This window comes from Ovis aries, chromosome 1 (genome assembly GCF_016772045.2).
Source record: "Ovis aries strain OAR_USU_Benz2616 breed Rambouillet chromosome 1, ARS-UI_Ramb_v3.0, whole genome shotgun sequence".
Lineage (NCBI taxonomy): Eukaryota > Metazoa > Chordata > Mammalia > Artiodactyla > Bovidae > Ovis > Ovis aries.
Window position 1 is genome coordinate 35,986,370 of NC_056054.1, and position 22,433 is coordinate 36,008,802.

The 22,433-nt window shown below is 41.2% G+C and overlaps 2 long non-coding RNA genes across 2 annotated transcripts in view; one reads left to right on the forward strand and one right to left on the reverse strand.

Annotated features, from left to right (window-relative positions):
* LOC114115115 (uncharacterized) overlaps positions 1 to 22,433 on the reverse strand; it is a 162,052-nt gene that overhangs the window by 52,082 nt on the left and 87,537 nt on the right. The gene's annotated exons all lie outside the window — the stretch shown is intronic.
* On the forward strand, positions 1,388 to 18,235 carry LOC114115126 (uncharacterized). Its single transcript, XR_003589614.3, has 2 exons — positions 1,388 to 1,458; positions 17,883 to 18,235. It is a non-coding gene; the product is annotated as an uncharacterized LOC114115126 (long non-coding RNA).

Genomic DNA, 22,433 nt, shown 5'->3' on the forward strand with positions numbered 1-22,433 from the left:
AATGTGATCCTTGGGCCGCTTTGGAGCAGGAAAGCAGGTCTATCACCTGTGCGATGTTTACTGTGGGCCCCGAGGCCTGAAAGGCAGCTTTGTTCAGCCCCCAGGTGAGCTGCAAGAGGAGGGTGCCTCTCCAGCCACCGCCACCAAGACTTGCACAAAGCTCTCATTCAGCGGTCCCGTCCTGGCTGTGCCCTCTGATGCTGCCTCTGACTTACTGGGTTCCCTGGACAGAGATAATTTCCTTGGCTGCGCACCCCCCCCCCAACTGCTGACCCTACTACTGCATAATGCCACTCCGAGGGCACGGGTAGAATATTACATTCCAGAGAGAAAAGGCAATGCTCTGGCTGAAAAGACCCGGCTGCAGTGGAGGACACTCCCTGTTCACCACAGAGCTCCCAGTGTCCCAGCAGACAATAGGCCTCTGTGAAGCCCCATCTCCTAATGCAAGGACTGCCTACATGTTTTCATCTTTGGAAACTTCAAACTGCTCAGTCCCCAGGAGCGGCTGCACAAGGGAGCGTCTGTCTAGGATGGAAGGGGAGAAGAGGTGAGAGTTATCCTTTCAAAATAATCTCCCAGCCAGGTTTATTTATTCCCAGGGGTAATGCCAGGTTTTTCCCAGTTTATTCTCTCATTCACTTAAACAATCAGTATCTATAGATCATCTACAATGTGCTAGGCATCTTGCTAAGATGTCTTACTAGAAATGCCTTGCCCTAAAGAGAAAAATTAAATAAGACTGCCCTGCCCTTAAGCAGATGGTGTCCAAGGGTCTGGGAAAAAAAGGCACTTTGTGTATTGATTTTTGTGTTGGGCATCCTTTTTCCCACTTTGTGCAGTACCTAACCTTTGATCTTCATTCTGTCCTGGCTCCTGAATCCCTTCTAATTTATCATCCTGTGAAAAATAAGTCAAAATGTTGGGTTTCCCAGGCGGTCGCTTACTAGTGGGAATGTAAGAACAGCATAATCCCTGTGGAGGACAATTTGTCAATACATAGTAAAACTGTGTGTGTATTTACTCTTCTACCCAAAATATCATCTCTAAGAATTCACCCTGAACATAAATCTCTAATAATACAAAACTACACATACACAAGATTGTTCAGTGCAGTATCATTTTTATTTGTAAAACACTGGAAAATACTTATATGTCCAAATATAAAGGACTGATTCAATAAACCATAGTGTTACACAGCGGAATACTATGCTGTTGTAAAAAAAAAATGATGATCACTATATACTGAAGGAATAATTTATAGGGAGTATTATTAATTGACAAAGTCAGGATGCAAAATAACATATATAGCATGCTAGCTTTTATGTAAAATAAAAAGAGGAAACAAGAAAACATACAAATCTCTGCTTATTTTTACCCCCCCCCCAAAAAAAAGGATAAACAAGAAAACAACTAAGCTGGATACCTATAGGATTAAGGAAACAGAGATGAAGGGAGGTAAGAGAGTGAATTCCTCTAAGTGTAATTTTTTATATAGTTTTGACTTTGGGATTCTATAATAGAGGCTTAAAAATGTAAAGGATCACTACCTTGTAACAGCCTATAATCGAAAAGAATATATATATATGTATATTTATAAAACTGAATCTCTTCGCAGTACACCTGAAATTAACACAACATTGTAAATCAACTATACTTCAAGTTTTTAAATGCTGTAAAGGATATTATTGGGTCAATTGACAAAGTTGGAATAAGGACAATAAATTATATCAAGATATTTTTGTCAGGGTTTACTAAAGTTGATAACTATGTTGCGGTTATGTAAGGAAATACCATTGTCCCTAGAAAATAGACACTGCTATGTTTAAGGTAAAGTCTATAATATATGTAACTTACCTTCGAATGGTTCAGAAAAATAGTATACATATATGTGTGTGTGTGTGTATATATATATGTGTGCGTATGTTTATTTACACTGTGTGTGTGTCCATATGTAAGCACAAAGGTAAAGAGAGGAAATGATGAAGCAGATGGAGCAGAATGTCAACAATAGAAGAATCTTGTTAAAGGGCATATGACTATCCTTGTACTATTCTTATTCTTACAATTTTTCTTTATGCTTGAAGTTGTTTTCAGTTAAAATTTGTTGTTGTTGTTGGGTTGGGTTGCTAATGATGACATTTCCTAAGAAAAATGTGAACATGATTGTCTCGGACTGTCTCCTCCTCCAGTGAATATCTGCACTTCTGGGTGCACAACTTCTTGGCCTACCCATGTGTTCTTCTTAAAGTCATTCTCCCGTGTGTCTGGCAAGTAAGGATGTATCCTAGGTGTACTCTTCACTGTATCAGGAAGACTGTAATAAAAGGAAATTAAATGGTATAGTTGATCAGGCTTGGACCTGAGTCATCTTAGGTCATTTTGAATAAGAATAGCTACCACCTATGACTTCCCAGGGGGCACTAGTGGTAAAGAATCTATCTGCCAATGCAGGAGATGCAAGAGACTCTGGTTCACTCCCTGGGTTGGGAAGATCCCCTGGAGTAGGAAATGGTATCCCACTCCAATATTCTTGCCTGGAAAATTCCATGGGCATAGGAACTTGGGGATCTACATTCCATGGGTCCACAAAGAATCAGACACGACAGTGTGACTGAGCGTGCACACACACACACACACACACACACACCACTTATGTGTCAGAATTATGCCAAGAACTTTATGGATATTGTCTCATTTGATCCTCACAACAACACTGGGGAGGGAGCAATAATGTCCTTGAGAAAGAAGCTGATATATACTGTGAGATGTAGCAATGTCATGACTAGAATTCTGATGGTCTGGTCCCAAAGCCCATGTTCCTTAGCCTCCAGGATTTAATACCTGCCCCAAATATAGAAAGACCAGGTCCACTTGCCAACTCGTAAAACTCTCCAGGTCTTGGTTCTGAAGCTACATCCTCTATAAAACCCTCCTTGAACCCCAGGAGGCATTGATTATACTTTCCCCATTCTCCCATCTCAGTTGGTACCCACCACTAAAAAAAAAAAAAAAGCAAGAGAGAGAAGAAAATTGATAATGTTGTATTATTGTTTTTGCATGTCTGTTTTACTTTTTGGACTTTGACTTCCTTGAGAACAGAAACTATGTCTTTTCTTCTTTATATTCCCAGCATCTCTCACAGGTTCTAGTTCATGATAGATACTCTCAACATTACTGAAGTTATATTGGATTTTATTGAGTATCTACTGAGTCTTCGAAACAGCTCTATTATGCTCACATTTTATTCACATTGTAATTGAGGGTTAAACTTGAGCCTTGAGTCAACAGCTTGATATGATCTCCTGCTAAGGCAAATATGATCATAAACCTCATTAACAGAAGAATCATATGTAAAAGAGAAAATGGATGACCTAATCTACTGCAGCTAATCAGGCCAAATACAGAGAAAAACACTTCTATATCTACCTGAAGGTAGATGTAGTCAAACTGGATGAAGCCTGAGAGCAAGATGAGAATAGATGGTACTCAAAGACAGCATTGTCTCAGTGGAGACCAAAGAGATGAGGATTCATAATGACTCAGGAGAGCTTTAGCTGTTTTCAAACACCTTAGTGCGTTCAGTTTTTCTAATTGAACACCAGGAGATGAACTTCAGCTGATGGGTAGTTGTCACTGGGAGAAGGATTAGTGTTCTATAAAATAAAAGAATATTATTTTTTTCGTTCAGCTATCTAAATGCTATCTATGCTTCAGATAATAGTGAGCTCCCTGTCTCTAGAAGAATGCAAGCAATGATTGAATACCACTAGTTAGGAAAGTTTTAGAGGGTATTTGAGTGCCAACAAGTGAAAAGACAGGGATAAATTAGTAGCATCTATATGCAGGTCCTTCAGCCAATCTAAAGACATCCCTGGCCCACCAAAAAATAAGCAAATAATAAAGACAAAGTAGGACTTCCCTGGTGGCTCAGATGGTAAAGCATCTGTCTACAATGCAGGAGACCCGGGTTCGATCCCTGGGTTGGGAAGATCCCCTGGAGAAGGAAATGGCACCCCACTCCAGTACTATTGCCTGGGAAATCCCATGGAAGGAGGAACCTGATAGGCTACAGTCCATGGGGTCGCAAAGAGTCGGACACGACTGAGCAACTTCACTTCAGTTCAAAGGCAAAATAAGTTTTCACAAAGCTAAATTAGTTCAATTTAAACAATAACTCAATTATAAAATTACGTCTTTTGGTGTTGAAGTTTCATTGTTTTTCTATAAAATGAGGATGATAGATGGTCTTTACAGTGCCTGACTTGGCACACACACAAAAAAATATAGCAAGTTAAGAAATCTGTGGTGGTGCCAAAATACTTTTTGAAATTATAGTGAACCATGGAAATTCAAAAGTCTATCAGCGAATGGACCAGACAACCTCTGAGGGCTCTTCCACCTCCAGGAACAAATGGCTCCACCTCTCACAGACTTGAACCCTGAGTGTCACCATCTAGGTCCAATACAAACTCACTGGCTTTGGAGTCAGACATGCTGGGCTTCACACCAAGGCTTAGCTACTCACTAGTCAAGGAACTTTGAGCAAGTTGCTTAATATCTTTGAATCTCAGTTTGCTCATCTATTGATACAAATAAGGATTAAAAATAATGTCCTTCACTGTAGGATTTTGGGTGTTGGGGTCCAAAACCACACGTAGGCTTGTGTGGCATATAACACAAATGGCCACAATTCTTTTCACTTCTTCATCTAAGAGGCAGAACTTACTTTTCCATCCTTTGTATTTGTATTGGCCTTGTGTTACTTGCTTCCCTGGTGGCTCAGAGGATAAAGCGTCCGCCTGCAATGCAGGAGACCCGTGTTCGATTCCTGGGTCGGGAAGTTCCCCTGGAGAAGAAAATGGCAATCCACTCCAGCACTCTTGCCTGGAAAATCCCATGGATGGAGGAACCTGATAGGCTACAGTCCATGGGGTCGCAAAGAGTCAGACACAACTGAGCGACTTTACTTACTTACTTACTTGTGTTACTTTGGCCAAAAGACTGTAGCAGAAGCAATAGTCTAAGTTGGGGCTGCAAGTGTCTGCTCATGTCTGCTTTTGGTCTTGGAACATTCACCCTGTGCCATGTGAATAAGCCAGGCTGGCCTGTTAGTTAATGAGGTCCAGTCACTCTCACTTCTCTAGTTGTCAATCGGCCTTACAGCCAGAGAAGGCTATTGAGAGAGGCCATTCAAGACCAGCCTGCCCTCTATCTGACCACAGATGCAGGAGTAAACCCAGTTGACACCAGCCAAGCCTGACCCAGATCTTCAAAACACCCAACAGTCCCCTTGACTCAGAAGGAATAATAAATGATAGTTCTTGGAAGCCACACTGTTTCAGAGGGGTTGTTATTCAGCAAAAGCTAACTGAAAAACCAGAGTTAATATTTTCTAGTTAAGTGACCTTGAGCAAGCTATTTTCAGTGTTTCAGTTTTAATACTCTTATCTGTAAAACAGATGAACAAGTCCTATTTCATAAGTTTATTGTGCAACTTAAGTGATATTATATAAGTAAAATATTTGTTCCTGGTACATGTTAACTATTCCATTCATTATAGATTAAGATTAGTGATAGTAGAAGTAGCAATATGCTTCCTACTACCCTACCCTCCACATAGATTCCAGTCCCAAGAACCTGCAAACAGAGGTTATTTGTTTGAAATGACTGTTCATCCTATGACTAATAAGATTTCTTATGCAAAATGAACTTAGTTGGGCTTTGATTGATTTTATATTCCTGACTCACCCTCTGAACTATTCAGTTATGCAAAGTAGGTGCTAGGGTGTTAATTGCTCAGTTGTGTCCAACTCTTTGTGACCCCATGGATTGTAGCCTGCCAGGCTCCTCTGTCCATGGAATTCTCCAGACTAGAATACTGGAATGGGTAGCCATTCCCTTCTCCAGGGGATCTTCCAGGCCCAGGGATTGAACACAGATCTCCTGCACTGCAGGCAGATTCTTGACTGTCTGAGCCACCAGAGAAGCCCAAAATGTAGAATTTTCATCAAACTGTTCAGAGCTGAGAGCATCACTGTTCCCAGAGTCAAACAACCCATTAGGGCAAGGAGGGTAGGAATGAGTACAGCTAACTCATTTTGCAGGGTTACAGGGCACCATGCATTCTCCCAAGGGAAAATATTGTTACAAATAATATTCACACCAAGCATTTTCATTTGCATATATATTGATGAGTAAACCAAGTCCAGTATGGTTCAGTGACTCTCCCATGATCACGTTACCAATAATAGATAGAGCCAAGGTGCCACCAGGTCAGATGCACTCAGACCTGTTGATCTTTGTTCTGAGGATTTGCTCTGCTTTGGGATCATCTAAGAAACCTCTCACAGAGGCCCCCTTCTTCACCCTCACATCTACTGCCTTCTTTGTGGGTCATACCCAAGTCAAGCCTACTGTCTCTCACCTGTTCACTTACAGTAGGCTTTGTCTCACGGCCTCTAGTCTCAGCCTCTGACAACAGCCACCAGTCCCTGCCAAAACCAACCCCCATGACATGCAGATCTGATTACAGTAAAGTTCTGCCTTTCAGAATTGGAATTCCCTGACTTTCCTTCACCTACATGATAACATCAAAACTCTTGTCTCGGAGAAGCAGAGTTTTATCTACCTCATCAACCACAGATTCCAACTTTCCTCCCTCCAGGCCATCCTAACATTCTCCCAGTTCCCACGGCCCGCCGTGCTTTTCCTTGCTGCCACTTCACTGCGCATCCTGTCGTTCTCTTCTGAGCTCTCCCCAAGGGCTTGAGTTCCTGACAAACTCCAACTTGATCTTCAAATCTTCCTTCAAAAGCCAAATCCTTTGTAAAATCTTCCCTGAAGCCTCCACAGATTTAGATCATCTTCTCCCATCATCCCTCCCCTCACCCAGTTAAAGCAAAACTTATACTATATTTTTTGCTTGTGTGTCTTCCCTATTAGAATCACAAACCAGGCATCAACCACAATTAGTGAGATTTTGTGTTTGTACGGTGCTAATAAAAAGGGTTATTACAGTGGCCTCTGCTATTTAGTTTAGTGGGCAAGAGATGAAGGCAGAAACCAAGTTAGACATTGCTAATCAGTTATCAGACTTTGAACTTGTCAGCATCTTAGAACTATGGGATAATGGGTCTCTAATAAATACCTCATTTTTAGATACAGTGAAGAACTGCTCAAAGCAAGCAGCTATATCCTGAACTGAGGAAACACTGGGCTATGAAATAAGAGAGATGACATGGGAAACCTTAAGGAATAAGCAGCAAAACCTGCAGGAAGACTTAGAAAAATCATTTACTTCCATTTTCAGGGGTGCCAAGGACAGAATGCATTTTCCTTGTGAGTAAGGAAGAGGAAATTTTGTGGAAAACAAGATCTTTCCAGAGCAGGTGTTAAAGAAATTAAATCTCACAGAGGATGGACCAAGGCCAGAATTATGATCCACATGGTAAACAAGGAAAAGGTATTTGGCTGGGACAAGAGCAGAAAAGGATTGGAGAGAGACAAAGTGACATAGAGAAGGCAAAGGGGGCCTCCAGGGTGCAGCCATGCTGTCTGTGAGCAACAGGTTTATCCTCTCAGGTCTCAGGCAGGTTTCCAGAGAACACCTAAATGCTAGAGATATGGACTGTTTTTAAGTCATTCTGTAAAGAAATAGTAGCATCATTTGGTTGTCTAAATCACAGAACCATAAAGACAATTTAATTACTACCCTTCAAGCATAAAGATGAGAGCATTCTCAAGTGCATTAAAAACTTAGAAACAGAAAACCTATGAGCTTTTGGTGAAAAAGGTGCCCGATAATGAAATATTGGAAATCAATGATGCCTCAAAATTAAAGAATTTCGCAAACACAAAGCCATGGTGAAAAGGCTAGTAAAAGTGCTAAATGGATTTGAGTACTGAATTAAGATTAGATGACTGGGAATTATGTTTACAAATTAGATATTAATATTAGGAATTACAACAATGTAAAATAATTTCACTAAGGAAAAATGGAAGGCATGTGGAAGGGCTGTGAAGACACAGATGACCCACAAGTCTTACATTTTAAAAAAGGCCCTTATAGATAAAGCCCAACTTGGAGCATCTAATTTAAAAGCAATTTTTCCTCATCCCATTAATGTATTTCATAATGTTTTTCTTAAGTTTGGAAGGATTTTTTTAATAATAAATATCCTATTAAGTAACAGTCTGAGGTTTAGCAATACCTTGTTTTTTTCTTCCATTAGATTTAAGAAAAACATAAACATACTCTCTATTAAAAATGATGTGCATTTTAATTACCACACTTTTATATAATTACTTCTGCCACATCCCTTTGTTCCCAAAAAGAAATGTAGAAAATAATATTAAATACACTTTCAAACTTACAATGATAATATGCGGGTGGAGAAATTAGTGGAAAAATTTACTTTCTTCTATGAACTTTTCAATACTGCTTGATTTTTGTGTTACTTACCATATTTGCAAATATAAGAAAGAAATTATTCTTTAAAATAAACACACAAGGACTAAAATTGATTTCAGTTCTCATGCCACTCTGTTGGTTGATAATAATTGCCTGGAGCACCATGTTAAGAAGGATTTTTGAGCTGCATTAAATATCAGCAGAAAACAATACTCTGATTAATCAGTGAATCTGCCATGGATGGCTCTCAAGAAGTAGCGATGCCACACAGAATATGTAGTCAGCATTTCAAAAGACTAATAAAAATGAGAGTAGTGTTTTGTGTATAACAACTGAAGTCAAATAAGGACGGACACACCATTCACTCAGTAAAATAGACTAAGCAAAGACCTGCTGCTGCTAAGTCACTTCAGTCATGTCCAACTCTGTGTAACCCCATAGACGGCAGCCCACCAGGCTCCTCTGTCCCTGGGATTCTCCAGGCAAGAACACTGGAGTGGGTTGCCATTTCCTTCTCCAATGCATGAAAGTGAAAAGTGAAAGTGACATCACTCAGTCATGTCCGACTCTTAGCGACCCCGTGGCCTGCAGCCCACCAGGCTCCTCCATCCGTGGGATTTTCCAGGCAAGAGTCCTGGAGTGGGGTACCATTGGCTTCTCTGAAGCAAAGACCTACACATGCTAAATAGCTTACACGCAGTAGAAAGTGCAGTTTATAGGCAAACATAAAAAATGGGCAAATGGTAATGGACAATTTATTTTACTAGTCTCTCTAGTTAGTGCATATTTGAAATCTCCAACAATATTTAAATATTTAAAATATTTTTTTTTCTTACATGATAGTATACTTGTTAGAATGTCATTCTCCCAAATCATCCCACCCTCTCCCTCTCCCTCTGAGTCCAAAAGTCCGTTATACACATCTGTGTCTCTTTCCCTGTCTTGCATACAGGGTCGTCATTGCCATCTTCCTAAATTCCATATATATGTGTTAGTATACTGTATTGGTGTTTTTCTTTCTGGCTTACTTCACTCTGTATAATCGGCTCCAGTTTCATCCATCTCATCAGAACTGATTCAAATGAATTCTTTTTTACGGCTGAGTAATACTCCATTGTGTATATGTACCACAGCTTTCTTATCCATTCATCTGCTGATGGACATCTAGGTTGTTTCCATGTCCTGGCTATTATAAACAGTGCTGCGATGAACATTGGGGTACATGTGTCTCTTTCAATTCTGGTTTCCTTGGTGTGTATGCCCAGAAGTGGGATTGCTGGGTCATAAGGTAGTTCTATTTGCAATTTTTTAAGGCATCTCCACACTGTTCTCCATAGTGGCTGTACTAGTTTGCATTCCCACCAACAGTGTAGGAGGGTTCCCTTTTCTCCACACCCTCTCCAGCATATATTGCTTGCAGATTTTTGGATCGCAGCCATTCTGACTGGTGTGAAGTGGTACCTCATTGTGGTTTTGATTTGCATTTCTCTAATAATGAGTGATGTTGAGCATCTTTTCATGTGTTTGTTAGCCATCTGTATGTCTTCTTTGGAGAAATGTCTATTTAGTTTTTTGGCCCATTTTTTGATTGGGTCGTTTATTTTTCTGGAATTGAGCTGCAGAAGTTGCTTGTATATTTTTGAGATTAGTTGTTTGTCAGTTGCTTCATTTGCTATTATTTTCTCCCATTCAGAAGGCTGTCTTTTCACCTTGCTTATATTTTCCTTTGTTGTGCAGAAGCTTTTAATTTTAATTAGATCCCATTTGTTTATCTTTGCTTTTATTTCCAGAATTCTGGGAGGTGGATCATAGAGGATCCTGCTGTGATTTATGTCTGAGAGTGTTTTGCCTATGTTCTCCTCTAGGAGTTTTATAGTTTCTGATCTTACAAAAAATAGAATAGAGTTAATATAGAAGCCTCTGCCATTAAAATCGGAGAAGGCAATGGCACCCCACTCCAGTAGTCTTGCCTGGAAAATCTTATGGACAGAGGAGCCTGGTAGGCTGCAGTCCATGGGGTCGCTAAGAGTCGGACACTACTGAGCGACTTCACTTTTGCTTTTCACTTTCATTCATTGGAGAAGGAAATGGCAACTCACTCCAGTGTTCTTGCCTGGAGAATCCCAGGGACAGAGGAGCCTGGTGGGCTGCCGTCTATGGGGTCGCAGAGTCGGACACGACTGAAGCGACTTGGCAGCAGCAGCAGCAGTCATTAAAATAACTAGTAGTCCTCTGCTGATCCATAAACTACATGAATAAGTCCATTATTGAGAGATGTGTTTTCAATGAAATTCTAATTTGAGGTCTAATAATTAATTATCAACATTCATAATATATGTAAATTATTGTGATCAATTGAGAACTATGAATAATTACAGTGGTGACTAAAACCAGAAGAGAAAATATTAAACCTAAATCAGCGTGGTAACAGATTTTTTAATTATATTTCAAAGGAGAAACAAGGAAAGAGTACATTTAAATGGTTTCAGCATTTCTTCACCTTCCAGATGCTTCCTGAACCCTGTGTGTGTCAGGTTCTGTGCTGGTTGCTGGGGTTAGAAAGATGAATACAGCACCGTTGTCATTAGGAAGAGAAACATAAGGCAGAAGAGGGCAAGACTGTCACTTAGGTGAAGGGAACCAGGAGAGGGTGGGCACGTGGGAGCTGCTGGCAGGTGGAAGTTTGAAAAATTAGAGTGAAAGCAGCAAGTGCTGCTGGCAGATCAGCAGGTGTTTCATTGGGACAGTAAGCAAAATTCTTTGTTCTCCAGTAATCTTGGACTGATTACTTGCAAAGGAATATGATTAAGTTTGCCAGGTGGCACTAGTGATAAAGAACACACTTGCCAATGCAGGAGACACAAGAGACATGGGTTCAATTCCCTGGGTCAGGAAGATCCCCTGGAGGAGGAAATGGCAACCCACCACAGTATTCTTGCCTGGAAAAACCCATGGACAGAGGAGCCAGGTGGGCTACAGTCCATGGGGTCACAAAGAGTTGGACACGACTGAAGCGACTTAACACAACACACGCTTGATTAAGTTACATGTTTCCTATGCACACTCTGCGGAGTAATGGACACAGTAGCAGGGGGAAGAGTTGGGGGCCAGGGGGATCTGTAAACTCACTTAAATATCCACATCTAGGAGATCAAATGCACAAGGAAGAACCTGGGGGATTTCTGGCAGGAAAACTGGGGCCAGAGAGGAGAGCTGGTGGAGTGGACAACACCAGCTGTAAGTACACTCCTCTGAATTTGCTTGGACAGAATTTGCTGGGACCCAGGATGAAAGGAGGCTAGAGGTCCGCCTAGCAACACTATGTTTATGCAATGGTCCCAAGGATGTGCAGGGAATAATATAGGGGAATAAACACCCTTTCTGAAGTGAAGGTGCCTGAGAACAAGAGCGGCACCAGTAATGGTGAGCCCCAGCTTGGGGACGGGCCTGCCGAGGCTGAGCCCAGCCATGTGATACCCAGGTTCTGCAGACTGTGTGCTGATGTGGGACACAGGCCTGGTGGGCCCCAGATTCCCCAGCTCCCCCACTAATCACAGCTCTCCTCAGCTTCTGCATTGTTTTCACAGCTGTTCGGTTGCTCCTGCTCAGTCAGGGGACAGACAGGCTGACTCCAAATCACAGAGCAGAGAATAATACTCGCGCCAAAGAGAGGGTGTTCATAACATGATTTTTATTGGTGGGGTTGGGGCGAGGGGGTAGCAGGGAGATGGAAAAGATGCAAACTCTTAACCCTTTTAATGACTGATCAAACAAGAATTTTTGTTCTGAGAGAGACAAGACTGTACTCAGAATTAAAATCATTTGGCAATTCCAAAATGTGTGAAGGACTGGCTTTTTCAACTTGAGATCATATTTGCCCATAAAAATAACATTAGAAATAGGAAAATTTTGTCTAGGCCAGATCACAAAATCCCATCTAATCCTCAACATATTCAGTTATACTCACCAGCGTGATCAGAGAGCAGAGAGAAGGCAGAAACTTAATTATCTAAATAAAAACCGTAGCTTACATTCATGGATTGCTCACTATGGACTCCACACAATGTGTATATAATTTCACAACACCCTACTCTGAATCTATGAAGTAGGTATAATTGTCTTACTTTACAGATGAGAAAACTGAGGCATGAAGCAGTTAGTAACTTGCCCAAAGCTGTAGAAATGTTAAGAGATATGGCCATGATTGTAAAAGAGACATTTGACTCTCAAATCAAGATTTTTAATTACCACGTTACATCTCTGCTTTCAATACCTCTATGTTAGTTTCCTGTGACTGCTGTAATAAATTACCTCAAAACACAGTAGTTTACAACAATGTAGGGACTTCCTGGTAATCCAGAGGCTAAAACTCCAAGCTCCAAATGCAGGGGGCCCAGGTTCGATCCCTGGTCAAAGAACTAGATTCCACATGCAGCAGCCAAGAGTTCACACGCTGCAGCCAAAACGATTCCGCATACCACCCCCAACTGGCAGACCCTACATGCTGCAACTAAGACCTGGGGCAGCCAAATAAAAAAAGGTTTCATAAAGAAACCATAAAGTCAGTTACAGCCTATAGGTCGTAAGTCTGAATCAAATTTCAATAAGCTAAAATTGAGTTGTGATAGGCCTGCATGTCTTCTGGAGGCTGGCTCTGAGGGAGAATCCATTTTCTTGCCTTTTGCAGATTCTAAAGGCTGCTGACAACATTCCTTGGCTTGTGGCCCCTTCCTCCGTCTTCAAAGCCAGTAGCACAGCATGTTCTCACTCCCTCTGCTTCCATCCTTACATGTTTATTCTCTTACAAGGATCCCTATGGCTGCATTCAAGGCCCACCCAGATAATCCAGGACAATCTATCGATTTCAAGCTCCTTAATTTAGTCACATGCCTCTGTCCCTCTGGCCATGTAAGGTCATATATTCACAGGTTCTAGGAATTAAGAAGCCCGTATCTTTGGGGTCCATCCCTCCATCTCCCGCAATACCTAATAACATATGCATATTTTACTCAGTATTTCCATCGCGGCGTGTCATATGTATTTGTTTATGTTCTGCTTCATTACAGGTTTTTTGAGGACAGGGACTATCTGTTTACTCATCTTTAAATCATTTCGGTAAAAAACACTAAGTAGGCTCTCATAAATGTTTGTTGTGACTGACGAATAAAGAAAAAATACTATGAATAGATTTAAACATGATAACAATTTGAGTTCATTGTTTTGAATAACAACATGTCTTTTATAAGAAAAAATGGTGAGCAGAACCGAATACATGCTGACTTTCAGTAATGACCATAAAGTGGACTGAGTTCTTTGTCCTTACACATCATGCCATCTGGGGCCTCCTTCCTTTGTTTGTTCTATTTCCCTACTTTGAATGTCCTTCTTACCTTTCTTTTCCTGGTTCCTTCCTACTCATCCTTTAAGACTTAGGTCATGGGTCCCTTTTTCCAGGAAGCCTTACTGATGCATGCATGCATACGCGCACACACACACACACACACACACACACACACACACACTGGTATGCTGGAAGTTTCTGAAATAGCTCACTAGAGTTGATTGTGCATATTTTTCTCAACTTCTCAGCATGTTACCATGTTGATAGCCATGGCAGGAGTAATTACACCATGGAAACTGGCCAATACTATAGATCATAACTTTTTTTCAGAGAGCTATTATTCAATACTTATACCTCTGCGTGCACACATTCCCCATGAGCTCAGTCCTCCTTTCTGATTGGGTACCCATTGCATCCCCTTCTTATCTCTACCATACTATTTTCCATTTTTTTAATGATATTCTGTTGATATGTTGATTGCTTTTCAAGTACCATCTGTTCAGTTCAGTTCAGTTCAGTCGCTCAGTCATGTCCAACTCTTTGTGACCCCATGAACCACAGCACACCAGGCTTCCCTGTCCATCATCAACTCCCGGAGTCCACCCAAACCCATGTCCATCAAGTCAGTGATGCCATCCAACCATCTCATCTTCTGTCGTCCCCTTCTCCTCCTGCCCTCAATCTTTCCCAGCATCAGGGTCTTTTCAAATGAGTCAGCTCTTCACATCAAGTGGCCAAAGTATTGGAGTTTCAGCTTCAACATCAGTCTTTCCAATGAACACCCAGGACTGATCTCCTTTAGGATGGACTAGTTGGATCTCCTTACAGTCCAAGGGACTCTCAAGAGTCTTCTCCAGCACCACAGTTCAAAAGCATTAATTTTTTGACACTCAGCTTTCTTTATAGTACAACTCTCACATCCATACATGACCACAGGAAAAACCATAGCCTTGACTAGAGGGACCTTTGTTGGCAAAGTAATGTCTCTGCTTTTTAATATGCTGTCTAGGTTTTTGTTAATGGAGAGGGGCAGTGGGGGAAAGGATCTGGTGATCCCTTAAAGTTACTAGTCATTTGATCATAGATTAGTCCTTCCCATAATTCAACCTGGTTCAGCAATTTTTGGACTGATCCTCTGATTCACTCCAGGCAAACATTCAGTCCCACAGAGGAATTAACAGCCCCCATCCCTGCATCATCCATGAAGCAGCTCCAGGAAGAGGACAACAAAGGATTAAAGTGTGATGTGCTCAGCCCCAACCATTTGTCCTCATGCTCTTGTGTTTCTTCTTTCTCCTCCATGTCTTATGGACTGGCTAACATGGGAGAGGGTAAATGGGGGAAGCTGTCTTTTACCCAGGAGAATGTAAGGGGCACACTTAGGAGTGCCAGTGACCTTTCCCCTATCTCTCTCATTACCAATCTACTCATGGTCTGTGTGTTCATCTGAGATATGCCCATCTGTGTGGGCACTGAGTCATGGACATACCTCTAGCCAGGAGACCCAAAAGACATTTGAGAACATCTTCAATCTGACTCCAGCCCCCTTTCCTCAATATCCACAAGAGATGTAGCAAACTTGCAGATCATCAATCTCCTTACCCACCTCATCCCAAACTCAGAGTCTGCGGAAGCAAATGGGATTTTCCACTGCTCCCTGAGACCCCACACTAGTAGGTGGGATGACCTCTGTCTCTTTGCAACATCAATACCACTTGTATCTCCAAACTCCAAGATCTTGGGTGTGTGTCTTAAACCTAGCAAACACCCATCTGGAGAATGAGCTACCAGTTTTCCCTTCGTGAATAAAACCCAAGAATTCAATTAGAATAGGGAATGGAGGCTAACTTTCTATAAAATACTCTCCATTAAACACTTTCTGCAAAGCCACTTCTACACACACACACACACACACACACACACAAAGCTCTCTTTGCTTAGACAAGTGGGAGTGGGGTTGTCATATATTTCCTTCTGGAGGGCCATGCTGTGTAAAACCAATGTGTGGCCATCACTGAGCAGTGGAACAGATGGGTTCTTTGACTTTAGAAGGGAAGGTAACGGCATCTTTTTCTCCCAGCTGTGCGCTGCCTCCGTGTTATTTTACTTTCCCATGCTACATATCTGTTTGCACCGAGCACCATGATAAGCATTTTATAGGAGTCATGTCACAGCGATAATTAACTCTTTTTTACAAATGGTGACATTAAGTTTCATAAAAGTTAAATTATTTCCTCAAATCACTCAGCTAATAACATCCAAAATAAAATTCAAACTTAGGTTGGTTTAACTCAAAACTTTGTGTTCCTGACCACTTATTTTTGCCCCATCTCAAATCTGCCCTCATCTGTGGACCTACCTTTGCCTTCCCATAAGTACATTTCCTTCAGGTTATATTATTAAGGATCTTTTAAAATATATATTACTGCTTGGAAGGCAAGCTCACTGGCCATTTTTATTATAAGGGAATGTATTGTTCATTATTGCCAAGGAACAGGTAAAAGTTCACCAAAACAGCCTAAAGGGGAAGTTTTAAGCTTTAAGGCATTTTACTGGCTCTTGGTCTATTAAAGTAAGAAGAATGGCTGGCCCATGAAGATTCTCCTAACTCTGGTTCTAGGAAAGGTTATTGATTCTAGGATGCTAGGAATTAAGTGACTCGCACTGACCCTTCAGAAGGTTCTCGGCCCCCATGGAACAAAGAAAGACATATTTGCAAAACCTTGTGCTCATCATATCAATGGGGGGCCCTGGGGTTTACCAAATGTTTGACTTGGACCCCTGGTCCCATAGCTTCCAATTTCCCCTATCCACTATCTCACTAGCCCTTACTGAAGATCACACCACTATTAAGGCCTTCTCCCCAGGCCTAATGATCTGGGTTGGACATTTCCAGAATCCTTTTTCCACTCAAGCATCAGATCGAAGCAGTCATTTTCAGGTTCCTTCCACTCAGCCCCATCCTGACCCTGAGATGCCTGTGGAGGTAGAACCCTACTTCTTCAGTGAGAGGAGGCCTCAGACTATCAAACCTCACTACCAGTAGTAAAGAGCAATTCCCAAAGGAAAAAAAAAAAAATACGCAAGGGCTTGTGACCTCTTTCTCCCCTTCCATGCATAAGACGTTCCAACCACAAAAGTTTTGAGTAAAATCTCCAAAAATATATCAGTGGAAAGCAAAACTCATCATTTCAACCAGTTTCTTGTTTTGAATAAATCATCTGCTCCCAGCCACTAGTGCCAGGGCTACTTCATCTATTCAGTACTGGGAGCTCCGGATTCTTAGACCTGCATGCAGGTAAAATAATACAGGATCCAAAACAAAGAACAAAAACTGCAAATCAAAATAATGTTGAACTAAGTATCTATATAAATGTAACATCTTTTCAGCCACTAGATTACAATTATACTCTTATGGTTATTCTTAATTATAGGAAACAAGGAATGTAACTGCATTTTAATATGTTTGCAATGATATTGGATAAGACCCCCCAAAGAAAGAGAATAGTAGAGCATCTCTGCCTAGTTCCATGGCTCATGGTGTGTCCTTGACTAAAATTGGAGCTCATCTCCTCTTAAAGACTGGGGAAGGGAAGGAGAGGATGGAACAATCCTTCAGTACTACTAGAGGGCACAGGTGGGGCACTACTCCCATCACTCACGCAGACTGCTTTCCATCCCTTTCCCTGCAGACACAGGGATGGCACATGCAATCAGACATCACAGGACGAGACAGCCCTGGATAACCCCTCAAGAGACGAACATATTCCAGCTTATTTCTCTTGTGTGATTTCCAGTCTCTTTGAGCAGAACTGCCCTACACTCTGCACTGTGGGCTGATCTTTTTGTTTCCATCTCCCCTAGTCTCTGTCTGGGTTCCCCTTTCCCCGGCAAGAATTCCAAGTGATTACAATCTTCACTGATTTCCAATGAGTAATTTCTTAGGCATCTCCAGAAAGATGGACACCCATCTCCAGGAACTAACTGATGGACACCCATCTCCAGGACTGAGACCGCACCATATACATATAATAGTCACACACACACATAATGTAATACTATGTGCCAAGCACTGTTCTAAACATGTTCAGGTTTATCAGTAACTCTATTATTATGCTTATTTTTCAGGAGAGAAACCTGCATCACAGAGAGTAAATACCCTGCCCAAGTTCCCACAGGCAAAAGTGACAGAAGTCTTAATCACTGCACTGTCCCACGAGTCCACCCAGGTTGGAGGAACCTAAGACCAGTGACAACTGGACCAGCTGCCTAGGAACAAACACGTGTCTGAGAATGGAAGATGAAACCAGACCCCACAGAACCACATAGCCTCGGATAACTCCTTGAGAGAGAAACCTATTCCCTCTTATTTCAATTATGTGATTTCCAGTCTCTTTGAGCAGCTCAGCTTGTTCTCTAGCTGCTTTGTCTCAGCACCTTCCAAATAAAGCAGGTGGAGTCATTTTGGATGCTTAATCACACATGGCTGTGTTTGGCTCACCAATTATAGTTTTGGGTAAGTCTCATCTCCCCAGCGAGATTTGAAGAGAAGTCCTTGAAGGCATGGCATCGATCCTATTGTAGTCAGAGAACACACCTGTGGTTTCTCGTTTCATAGGCTTAAATTTCTACTCTCCATGTTCCAGGTGGGTCACCATGGACAAAATTCATTTCCCCAGGTTTCAATCTGGGGTTCAATCTTCAACTGCAAAATTGGGGTAATAAAGGTATCGAACTATAAGGCTGCCCAAAACATTACAAAAGAATACTTCATGAAAGAGTCTTAGCCCTTTGACTGACAAATGATAACTATTCATAACTATCAGCAAAAACTAAACAGCTGTAAAAAGTGTGCGAAAATCTACCTGGTACTTTACATATATTATCTCATTTAATCCCCCAAGCAGTGCTTCAAGGGAGACAAAAGTATTAAAATGTTACAGGAAAGTAAGTTCAGATTTAGAGAAGCTTAGAAAATTATCTAACCATATGGCTTATAAAACATGGACCTGGATTTGCAGCTCAGCAGAGGTTAAAGCATCTGCCTGCAGACCTGGATTCGATCCCTGGGTCGGGAAGATCCCCTTGAGAAGAAAATGGCAACCCACTCCAGTATTCTTGCCTGGAGAATCCCATGGATGGAGGAGCCTGGAGGGCTACAGTCCACGGGGTCACAAAGAGTCGGACTCGACTGAGCGACTTCACTTCACTTTCTTTAGAAAGAATGTAACTTATCAGTCACAGAGCCAGCAAAGGCATGGCACAAGTGACATCATTCATTTGTGTTTATTGACTGAATAAATGACTCCTGATGAAAGTTGGATTTAAACAGAATTAGTGTTATTCCTACATTTTATTTCTTGGATTCAAGAATTTTATTTTAAAATCTAAGTCCATGACCAGAGGTTTCATGTTAATTAACTAAAATTTATAATAAGAATAAATAAAGATTAAAAGCTGTCTATGTACAAAAAAAGTTGAGCTAAGTAAGAGTCAGGAGGAGTTTTCACATCGACCTTACTTGAGCCAGGGGGATTGGGGAGGGGAGAAAATATACGTGCAAGTGATATCACATTATTTCCAGACCTATAATTCATGGAACACATTGTATTTACAATATTTGTTTGAAAGAAGCCTATAGTAAGTTATACCCTAGGGACTAGTCACTGCAACTAAACCCATCAAACACAACCAGGGCAAGGAGTTGGAGGCTCCTGATATAATCTGTATATTTATAAGAGGCTTTGCTTCAAAAAGGTAGCTCCAACCCCGGATCCCAAGACCTTTATTTGAACTCTTGGCGGAGGCATAATTGACAGAGAGAATTAAAGGGGATATGAAGACCTGGGACTGAACTTTTTCAATAGTCTCAGCTCAGCTCACATTGCTCACAATATTAGAGGCTGCCGAGATGATATTAAATGATGCCGCACTGACAGAGATTAACAGAGTATGCAATTAGATTTAAATGCTGTAATTGGAACATGCTGTTAAGTGCCTACCATCAGTCTTGGGTCTCCCCTTATGGCAAGCGAGTCTCTCCTTGGGTTGCTCTGTAAATTTAACACTGTCCTCACCAGCCACAAATCCTCTGCCACTTATGCAGAGAATGAATGGGACTGACATTATGATGAAATTGTCATCTATTATGCTGCACACCTCTGTGCTACTTTTCAGTTTTGAAGTGCTTTCTAATCCAGTTAGATTTGTTAAGCTTTAGAGCAGCCTATGAGGATAGGAGGGCTTCCCTGGTGGCTCAGAGAGTAAAGAATCTGCCTGCAATGCAGGAGACCTGGATTCTATCCTTGGGTCAGGAAGATCCCCCAGAGAAGGGAATGGTTACCCACTCCAGTATTCTTGCCTGGAGAATTCCATGGACAGAGGAGTCTAGTGGGCCACAGTCTATGGGGTCACAAAGAGTCAGACATAACTGGGTGACTAACACACACACACACAAACACACATATCAGGATAGGAGGACAGATGTCACAGGGATGTGGTCAATGATTGATACTGCTATAAAGTACTGCCCAGGGTCTACTAAGCTACTCTGTGGATAAATCATGAATCTAAACTAGATCTTTTGACTCCAAGTTCTGCGTGCATTCCATGATGGCATTTTTCCTCCATAGGTTGTGATTTGAAATTCACTTCACCTCTAGCAGTCATGTGTGGATGTGAGAGTTGAACCATAAGAAAGACTGAGTACCAGTGAATCAGTGCTTCAAACTGTGGTGCTGGAGAAGACTCTTGAGAGTCCCTTGGACAGTGAGGAGATCAAACCAATCAATCCTAATGGAAATTAACCCTGAATATTCATTGGAAGAATTGATGTTGAAGCTCCATTATTTTGGCTCTCTGATGCAAAGAGCCAACTCACTGGAAAAGACCCTGATGCTGGAAAAGATTGAAGGCAAAAGAAGGGGGTGGGCAGCAGAGGATGAGATGGTTAGACAGTATCACTGATTCAATGGACAAGAATTTGAGCAAACTCCAGGAGGTAGTGGAGGACAGAAGAGCCTGGCGTGCTGCAGTCCATGGGGTTGCAAAGAGTCAGACACAATTTAACAACTGAACAATAACAGGAGATGGAGGACCTCAGGCCCGCAGTAGGACAGATTACCACATTCTGATATCTGTTACCCTCAGGAAATGGCAACCCACTCCAATGTTCTGGCCTGGAGAATCCCAAGGATGGCGGATCCTGGTGGGCTGCCATCTATGGGGTCACACAGAGTCGGACATGACTGAAGCGACTTAGCAGCAGCAGCAGGAGCACACCCATAAGCTTCCAGCGAAAATATGACCTCTATTAACCACTGACAATACCACAGAATGAGGTGTGTCAAGATATTGATAAGCACCATATAAAAAAGAAAAAAGGGGGATTTTAAAATTTCATTGAGTATTTCTGCATGATTCAGTTTGCCCATCTACAAAATATGGAAATAAAAATGACACTTTACATTTGCCAAGCTAATCACTATATGCCAGGCTTTTAAAAGATGCTCTATATGCACTAACTTTTGGATTCTAAAAGTTGGTTTTCAAACTCTTCATGTAGTAACAGGATTCCCAAATAATACTATAAATGTTATTGAAAAGTAAGGAGATTCATTGGATGGGTCTATGAGTCTGGCTCTCCCAACTTCATTCAGAAAAAGAAACTGAAAATGTGTGACTTGTTTATTAATCTATCTTGCAGGCATTTGGTTTCTTAAAATAATTTTTTTTATTTTATAAATATTAATTTATTTATTTTTATATTAGACATGATTCAAAATTCAAATAGTAAAAAATTGTGTCAAATAAAAAGTCTTTCTCCTGTTCAAATCCTACAGCTACCCAGTTGACCTCTCTTCAAATGAAAAAGCCAAACAAGAACAGAAAAATTTATCACTGTCATTAAGTCATCTGTGTCCTTTCAGACATATTTAAATTAATATAGGAGCAAATATGAATATTTATTCTTTTTTTCCATTACTCCCATGCCATACACACTGTTCTACATCTTGATTTTCACTCAAAATTGTAACTTGGAGATCTTGCCATTTCAGTTCTTTAAAAGCTTCAGCTGTATGATTCCATTTAACCAGTCTTCTGTTGATGAATATTTAGGTGATTTCCAATTATTTGCCATGAGGAATAATACTGCTTATGTCAATTTTCACATAGGAAAACATATCCATAGTATAATTTTCTGGAAGTGGGATTGTAGGGTCAAAGAATAGATGTGCTTGTAATTTTGTTTGATATTAATATAAACTATACCAATTTACTTCCCTCCAGCAGCATATAAAGTGTTTCCACACAGTCTTGGCAACATAAGAAAGAAAGAAAGTGAAGTCACTCAGTCGTGTCTGACTCTTTGTGACCCCATGGACTGCGGCCTACCAAGCTCCTCTGTCCATGGAATTTTCCAGGCAATAGTACTGGAGAGGATTGCCATTTCCTTCTCCAGCGGATCTTCCCGACCCAGGGATTGAACCCAGGTCTCCCACATTGTAGACAGACGCTTTACTGTCTGAGCCACCAGGGAAGTAAGCTTGGCAACATAAGGTATCATCAAGTGTTTGAATGTTTGCCAGTTTGGTAGATGAAAATGGTATAAGAGAACAATTTAAATTTTCTTATTATGCAAAAAGTCAATTGACTCTTTTAGAATCTTTAGCTTGGGAT